The sequence below is a fragment of the Phoenix dactylifera genome, chromosome 15 (assembly GCF_051530095.1).
Source record: "Phoenix dactylifera cultivar Ajwa chromosome 15, Ajwa_hap1_PhDact_Kaust_v1.1, whole genome shotgun sequence".
Classification (NCBI taxonomy): Eukaryota; Viridiplantae; Streptophyta; class Magnoliopsida; order Arecales; family Arecaceae; genus Phoenix; species Phoenix dactylifera.
In genome coordinates, this window is record NC_143204.1 from 1,892,429 (window position 1) to 1,899,898 (window position 7,470).

Sequence of the window (7,470 nt, forward strand, 5' to 3'; positions counted from 1 at the left end):
AAGCCGCTCCTCCAAGCAAAATATAACCACTCCACATTCGCCAGGTTCATTTTGAGCATAAAACACCGACGGAATATGCTCACTGAGGTCGGGATCCCATGCGCTAGGCAGAGGGATGCGAACCCGACGATGGTCCTCCACGAGTTCGGAGTGAGCTGTGCTAGCGCGAGTTGATACTCCACCAGCAAGTCATTTATGAACTCGTGCAGGGAGAACCGCAAGCCGGCCCAGAGTGCATCGACATACACTCCGACCCGACCTGGCGGAGGTCTCGTCACCCGATCTTCCGGCCCCGCAAGTTCGAGATGAAACCCGAGTTGAAAGAAAAACCGAAAACGGACCAACTCCAGTTCCTCCTCAATCAGAGTGGACCCAACCTCACCAGGACCGAGACCCATCTCAAGAAGGAAGAAGAAAAGGAGAAAGGAGTAAAAAATGAACACGAAGAAGAAGGAAGAGACAAGTATCTAAAGAAAAGGAGAAAGCCTCCGAGCCAACATGGGAGAACGACCTACTGAAAGGTCACCGGAGTATCGCCGGAAATCGCCTCCAAACGTCGCCGGAAAGGTTCGGCCACAGTCGGGGAAGAAGAAAAGAAAGGACAACGGCAGAATCAAACAAGGGAGACCTTTCTAGGGCAAAGTCGAGGGCTTATATAGACCCTCCCGACGGCTCAGATCGGCGGGGCTAAAACCCGCCTCCCGTCCGAATTGCGCCATGTGTCCGCCCCGAGAACCGAAGCAGCGCATTTATTCTGGGCGGACGCCTCGGATACGGGATCAAGGCGCCATCCCATCGGATCCCGGAGCCCCATCATGAGCCCGCTACTTAAAACAGCCTCGAAGGACGAACGGGCGTCGTCTCCTCTCCCTTCATTAAAAACGCCCCGAGGCGCGTGGAATGCCGGCATAATTTAAACCTCCCTAACCCCCACCGCTGCAATAAAAGCAATTACTTCTCACGTCCCAGCTTGCCAACAGCTTGGACTCGGAAGTCGGGGGGTAGTGTCGAGGAAAATACAAGTCACCCTAAAACATATGGTCGGAAGTACCCGACCTTAGGACGACCGACCTGACGCCTGACCTGACGCCCGACCTTAGGACGACCGACCTGACGCCCGACCTTAGATGATCGACCTGGCGCCTGACGCCGGACGGCTTGGCGCCAGATCAGGCGCCCAACTCTAGGTTCTCGACCTCAGAACGTCCGACCTCGGAAGGCATCCGATCCCTAGAAGTCAGACCTCACCAACCGCCCGCTACTGTCACGTCCATCTACAGCCCAGCTCGGAACCACGCCTTAGCCGACTTACTCAATAATTAATGAGCATGGTCTCCGCAGACCTCCGGCTTACTCAACAATTAATGAGCATGGTCTCCGCAGACCTCCGGCATACTCAACAATTAATGCTTATGACCTCCGGCTTACTCAACAATTAATGCTTATGACCTCCGGCTTACTCAACAATTAATGCGCATGGTTCCTGCCGTTTGCTGACCTCCAGTTCCCTATAGCAGGTCAGTCAGGCTACGTCCAATCCGCCGCGACAACTCCTTGATTCCGACCTCATCCTCTACAGCAAGGCATTAATTCATGTGATCACCCACCAACTCACGCGACGTACTCAGTCGTACGGCGATCTGGTCCCGTCGCATCACAGGTAATCCAGCACCCCACTATAAAAGGAGAACTCCTCTACCCCACGAGGGACGGACCCCCTTTTATTGAGATATTCCCCCTCTGACTTGAGCATCGGAGGGCCGGTGCCGAAAATTCCGGCCACCGACTTCTTGCAGGTCTCTCGGAGGACGCCGCTCGCCGACAGACCGCCGCCACCCGCAGCCCGTCGATCCCCACCGGAGCTCCTCCTTCTCAGCCGACGGCCGCCCCTGGGTCCAGTTTCCAGCAACACCCTTCAATATATTCGTCATTGTACCAAATATATATATATATATATATATATATATATATATATATATATATTTGTCCAATTAAACATATCACGGGGCGCGGGCTTAGCATAGAACTTGTCCGAGCTTCCTGTTTTAAAAAAAAAGCATTGATCGCAGCGTGTAGCGTGACATCAGGAGTCCACTCTAATATATATGGAAGTGCCGCATGTTTTTTCTCGTTTTGTTTAATTGACTCTTTATTATCATTTACTCCTCAGATTTTTGTAGTGAATCCACATTATTATCGACTAAGATATTTCTTCTGGGAGAATATCAGCCTTATCAAAAACAACATAAATCAATTTCTCTATTACTAATATTTTTTTTTGTTAAAAACTCTATAAGCTTTATTAGTTATTGAATTAGCCAGAAATATTTCTTCATATGATTTAGTATTAAATTTTTCTAATTTATTTTTTTCATTATTCAAAATAAAACATCTATGTCTAAATATATGAAAATAACTAATATTAGATTTTCTATCTTTTCCTAATTCATTAAGTATTTTCTTTAACATAAGTCGTCTTAGAGCTCTATTCATTATGTAATGTGCTGTATATACAGTTTTAGCCCAAAAATACTTTGGAAGGTCACTTTCACACAACATTGTACGAGTTATTTCCTCTAGTATTTTATTCTTTCTTTCTACTACATTATTTTGTTGTAGTGTCCTAGGTGTAGAAAAATTATGCTCAAAAACATGCTTATTGCAAAAAATTTCACGATTTTGAAATTTAGTGCTATGATTACTACGAATACAAGTAGTAGAAAAATCTTTTTAGTTTGTACTTTTCTACAAAACTTAGTAAAAACAGCAAAAGTCTCGTCTTTTTATGCTAAAAATACAACTTCGGTAAATCTTGAAAACTATCAACGATAATGAAACTATAACTTTTCCCTCCTAAGCTAGTAGTTTTGGTAGGACAAAATAAATCTATATGAAGCAATTCCAAAGGCTTAGAAGTTGAAACAATATTTTCAAATTTGAACGAAACTCTAGTTTGCATACTAAGTTGATATGCATCATAAAACTTATCCTTTTCAAATTTAGTTTTGGTAAACCAACAACAAGATCATTCTTAATTAATTTTGAAAGCATGCCCTTGCTGGCATGAGCTAACCTACGATGCTATAACCAACTTGCTTCACTAATTTTGGAGTTCCTTGCAACTAGACAATGCACATTTTGCATAGATAAATCATCAAGATCTATTATGTAAATATTGCTATGTTTATGTCTGTTGCCCAGAGGTACAGCCCAGGAGGGGGGATGAATTGGGTCTCTTTAAAAAGTAGTTAAAGTTAAAACGTGAAGAGAGTACGAGTTACTTTTATCTTAAAGATTCAGCAGTGGAAATAAAAATGCACAAATATGACAGTAAATAAAGTTATGAGAACTGTCAGGAATATGCAGAGGAAAGGAAGAGAAGAAGCACAATCACAAACACCAAGATTTATAGTGGTTCGGTGCACTCCCAGCACCTACGTCCACTCCTCAAGCCTAGTTTGAGTTTTCACTATAACCCAGTAGATTACAGCCTGATTGTTTTCCGGGCTCACAATCAAAATCCAATTGGTTTTTCCAGGCAACCAACCGAAAACCTTTTGTTTTTCGGGATCACAAACAACCCAGTTGGTTTTCAGACAAACCAACCAAAAACTTTACACCATTTGTTTTTTCGAGCTCACAAACAACCTAGTTGATTTTCAGATAAACCAACCAGAAACTTTTTCCTTACTGAATATTTCCTATTCAGCAACTTCCAATCGAGGCATGGAAGAGCCTTTACAAGTTTCAAATCAATGAAACTGTTACAGCAACAATTAATCCAACTAAAAGAATGTTGTAACTAGAAAACTCAAAGCTTCATAATATAATGAGTAAATCAATGAAAATAAAAGCTGAAGCCGATGAAGAAGTTGGCTGTGGAAGGATGTTCCAATGTCCGAACAGCAGCTCTTCATAATGCAGTAAGAAGCTTCGACTGATTTCCTCACAGGAGAAAGTTTTAGATTCAGTGCCGGTGAGGATGATGAACTGTTAAGCTTTTCTTCTCTTTTTCTCAGTGGAAAACTTTTTGTTTTCTTTAGAATCTTTTTCCTTTTCTTCTTGTTTCCATTCTGAGGTTCCTTCATATTTATAGGCAAATTCTTCGGCGGGATTTGAATTCCTTTCTTCCCGTTCTGATGAGAATCTTTTTCTGTTACAGAAGAAGACAAAAATCGTTCACAGCTTCCCGTTGTGGTCCCAGCAGTATAAGGGTCGACTCATGTATCTCAAGGGTCGACTCATGTTCTTTCTGGATCGGCACTTCAAATCGTGGAGAGAGCTTTTGCTGTGTCATCCTCAAAGGGTCGACTCTTAATTCTTAAGGGTCGGCTCATCTTCATCAGGAGTCGCCTCTTTAAACACAAAGGTCAGCTCACGCTTTAGTTTTTTAGTCAGCGCTGAGATTGAGCAGGAGTCAACTCTTCAAACGCAAGGGTCGACTCTTCATTTTCGGGGGTCGACTCATTTTGAACAAGGGTCGACTCTTCAAGCTTTTTCCAGACGATGAAAAACTTTCTGTATACTTTAAACTACATAAGGGTCGACTCATATTTTGCGGAGGTCAACTCTTTGATTGTGTTCCTTGAATAAAACTTATCAGAATCAACTTAAACTTCTCCTTTTTGCTTAGAAGTTGACTCAAGTCTTTCAAACAGAAAACTTAACACTTCTTCTTTGATCTCTATGGACTAGATTAAGATCAATTCCTTTTAGAACATGTCCAATAAGATATTTGCGAAGAACTTAAGATTTTGCAGTGCTTCAATTCTTTTGATTTTTCTTTACTTATAAAACTTCACAATTAGGCCAATGTCATTAGTACATAACATGATCTCAAGTGTTTTGTAATCATCAAACTTCATCCTTCAGGGTTGACAATCTTTCTCTTTTTGATGATGACAAAACCATTGAGTTAAAAATAATTTTGTAATAAATTTCACAGCAATTATCGGAATTTTATAATGAAGTTCAGAGCAAATATGACATTCAGAGATATATGCATAATTTCATCAAATTAAGGAGAAAAATCTTCCCTATCAATTATAATCATTTGAATTATGCAGAGTTCTTGTTCCTCATCTTTTCATAAGTTTTGTTTACCATCATAATTTAAATCTTCCCCTATATATTATTTTTAATGTAGAGATTACTCATATTAGAATTCTTTGTCATATAATTCTCCCAATTTGTATTCTGAATTCTTTTCACATTTCTTATATCTTTAGAATTCTTTTTTATATATTTCTTCCCCTTTTTGTCATCAATAAAAGGAAGGAAATTAAACATAATTTCTGATACTAACATTAAGGATTAAGAGTTGATTCAATGTGTATCAGAGCAGCGTACAAACCAATAAAGACATTCACTGCATTTCAAGAAAAGTAAGCATTCATTACATTTGATAAATGAAGTACACTTGATAAATCGAAAATATTACAATTGAGATCAATTTGTATCAGACAGTATACAAGTATGCCAAAAAATCATGAAACTCAGCTTAGTACAAGGTTTTGTTTTGAAAAATATGGGTGTCAGTCTAAGCTAAGGGTAGTTTCAGTCTAGGGTCAGTCTAGGTTCAAGGTTTTGAAGATGAAGGTCCAGACTGATCTTCCTTTGGCTCTTCCATCAGCTTGTCAATTTTACTATTTAGTGCAGTGATGGAGCTAGTGAGCTGACTGTGTTCTTCTTTCAATTCTTGTACAGTGCCTTGAACATAGTTTCTTTGAATCCTAAGTTGCTCTTCAATTGCTGCCATTCTTCTTTGTTGATTAGCTGCAAGTTGTGATCGGTTCTTTCAATTTCGAAAATAAACCATGCAATAGCACGTATCCTGTAGGATAGTGATTACGGATGTCGGTCCACAGGGATTGGAGAATAAGTTATTTTTCTTTAAAAATAAATCAAGAAAAAAAATTTGCAAACTTGATTTAACTAAATTAATCTATAAGTACGAATTAGAATTTATCAAAGTAAATGAATCTAGGGTTTGGAGTCCACCGCATAGCATTGCATCTGGGTTTGTGTTCTTAATTTTTTTTTTATCTTTTGGAGAGGCATGCAAATTGACTACAAGCCTTTTAAAATAAAAGCATAAAGAGTTTTAGGAAGATCCATCTTAGGTATAGCAAAAAGTGTCTACCTAATTATGCTAACCTAGAGTGCAGTACACCTCATCTTCCTAGGCATGGATCATCTTAGACTACTTTAGCAAACATGAATAGTAAATAGCATGCTCAAAGTTTAAACATTATAAAACTCAATTGTAAATCACGGATTAAATCAACTAAAATTCAACCAATAATAGTCAATCAAAATACACAATTTATCATTCTTAATCAGTCATCAAAATGGATCACAAATGCATAATTCACCTCTAAATTTACCAAATATTTCTTCATCAAGAGGTTTAGTAAAAATATCTGCAATTTGTTCCATTTTTATATCCCTATTTTGAGCATGATCTCTTATGAAATGATGTTTGATTTCTATATGTTTAGATCTTGAGTGTTGTATGGAATTTTTAGTCAAGTTTATGGCACTAGTGTTGTCACATCTTATAGAAATTTTATTTTGTTTTATGCCATAATCCTCAAGATGTTGCTTAATTCATAGGATTTGGGCACAGCAACTTCCTGCGGCAATATATTCAGCCTCAACTGTAGATAGTGCTACGGAGTTTTATTTCTTACTAAACCAAGAAATTAAGTTTGTTCCAAGGAATTGACAAGTTCCACTTATACTTTTTCTGTCTAATCTACAACCAGCAAAATCAGCATCTGAGTATCCAATCAAGTCAATTGTAGATGCCTTAGAATACCATAAACATAGGTATTGTGTTACTTTTAAGTATCTTAATATCCTTTTAACAGCAATTAAGTGTGATTCTTTAGGATTTACTTGATATCTTGCACACATACAAACACTATGCATTATATCAGGTCTACTTGCTGTAAGATAAAGTAAAGATCCAATCATTCCTCTATGCAGCTTTGAATTAAGAGATTTACCATGCTCATCTTTTTCTAATTTACAAGAGAGGCTCATAGGAGTACCTATTGATTTTGAATCTTCCATACCAAACTTCTTTAAGATTTTCTTTGTGTACTTGCTTTGGCAGATGAAGATTCCATCTCTTGTTTGCTTAATTTGGAGTCCAAGGAAGAAGATGAGTTGACCCATCAAACTCATCTCGAACTCACTTTGCATGGGCTTAGCAAATTCTTCACATAAACTTTCATTCGTAGCACCAAATATAATATCATCAATATATATTTGAACAATTAGAATGTCAGCCTTTTTTTTTAATAAACAGGGTTTTATCTACATTTTCTCTTGAACAATTACTCTTTATCAAAAAGTTGCTTAGTCTATCATACCAAGCTCTAGGAGCTTGCTTCAAGCCATAAAGTGCTTTATTCAATTTAAAGACATGATCTGAAAGTTTATCATTTTCAAATCCAGGTGGCT

General features: G+C 38.6%; 1 pseudogene; it reads right to left on the reverse strand.

Moving 5' to 3' along the window:
• Positions 1-6,510: 6,510 nt before the first annotated feature.
• Positions 6,511-7,118, reverse strand: LOC148699827 (secreted RxLR effector protein 161-like; annotated as a pseudogene).
• Between the last annotated feature and the right edge of the window lie 352 nt (positions 7,119-7,470).